The 1,316-nt window shown below is 49.8% G+C and overlaps 1 pseudogene; it reads right to left on the bottom strand.

Moving 5' to 3' along the window:
* Window positions 1-313: 313 nt before the first annotated feature.
* On the bottom strand, window positions 314-741 carry LOC104982592 (annotated as a pseudogene).
* Window positions 742-1,316: the final 575 nt, after the last annotated feature.

Below are 1,316 nucleotides of genomic sequence, written 5' to 3'. Positions count from 1 at the left end.
GGGAAGATGCCTGGAGGAGGAAATGGCAACCCACTCCAGTATTCTTGCCTAGAGAATCCCATGAACAGAGGGGCCTGGCAGGCTACAGTCATAGGGTTGCAAAGAGTTGGACGTGACTGAGCACAGCCATTAACAAGTGCCTATGATATCGAGCATCAAGAAGTGCAGAGGTGTAAGGTGATAAGTGCCCCAATAAACAGCAGCCGCCCCTTATTCTGCTCTATGTGCCAGGATGTGTTTTTACTTAACTATCACATTTAATTATTTTTTGGTATATAAAATTTTATTACTATCATGCCTTCATCATCCAAATTTATGATCTTGGTCTTCCCTTCTTGCCTTTGTATAAGGCCAAAAGAGAGACACTGGCTACTTTGACAACCTTAAAACAGAATCCAGGAATGTCACCAATGGCATGACCCTTGCAACCAAATCCAGCAACCAGAATGTCATAATTTTCCTCAATAGAATTCATGCAACCATCACTGGGTACAAAGGCTGTGATTTTTTGCAATTCTTGATAAGCTGAACCCTGACAATTTCCTGATGGCAGAATTTGGTTGGTTGGCTTCAACCTCTACTTTTTGAACACAATTCTCTTGGCTTGAGAAGTGCCTCCAAAAGGGTTGGCCTTCAGGGCTGTGCCCAAATGGGGTTTCTTGTACTACTTACCAGCCGCTTCTGGGCTTGTCGGTGGCTACAGAAATTCCTGGCAGTATGAAGACTGCGACACTTGCTCATTCTGCCAGTGTCACGGGCCTGAACAAAAGACTATCATGTTTAATTTTAACACAAGCTCAGAGGGTATTAGAAGCCCCATCTTACAGCACTTTAGGATCTTGATCAATGTCATAGACTTGTAACTGACAGATGCAGGCTCTGAGCCCAGGCAGCTGGGACCACACAGTCTGTCCCCGCTCCTCCTGTGTCCCGAAGGACCAGGAGGTCTCCCTGCCCAAAGACCTGCTCAGTGGCTTCAGCCTGACTCCCTGGTGGGTCCGTTGAGGTCCCTCCAGGCTCCTGCAGCCCCTTTGCTCTTAATTCCCCTGACTCAGCTCCTTCCTTCTGCAGGGCACCCCCCGAGAGCTCCATGGTCGGTAGGAGGACACCCTGCCCTGTTCTGGCAGCTTCTCCCTGCAGCCAGCTCCGGGGGTGGGGTCAGGCCAGGTTGTGAGGAGAATCAGGAGAGAAGCAGGAAGGGAGTGAGATCATAGTCAGCACCTTCCTCTGACCTGGGACCTCCCTCTCTTCTCCTGATGCTTCCAGCTCCTCAGGGCAGCTCCTCCCCACACACTCCACCATTACACGTGCTCCTG

The sequence above is a fragment of the Bison bison genome, unplaced genomic scaffold (assembly GCF_000754665.1).
Source record: "Bison bison bison isolate TAMUID 2011002044 unplaced genomic scaffold, Bison_UMD1.0 scf7180017864535, whole genome shotgun sequence".
NCBI lineage: Eukaryota > Metazoa > Chordata > Mammalia > Artiodactyla > Bovidae > Bison > Bison bison.
Note: the sequence above shows the minus strand (reverse complement) of the source record. Positions and strands in the feature narration are given on the sequence as shown.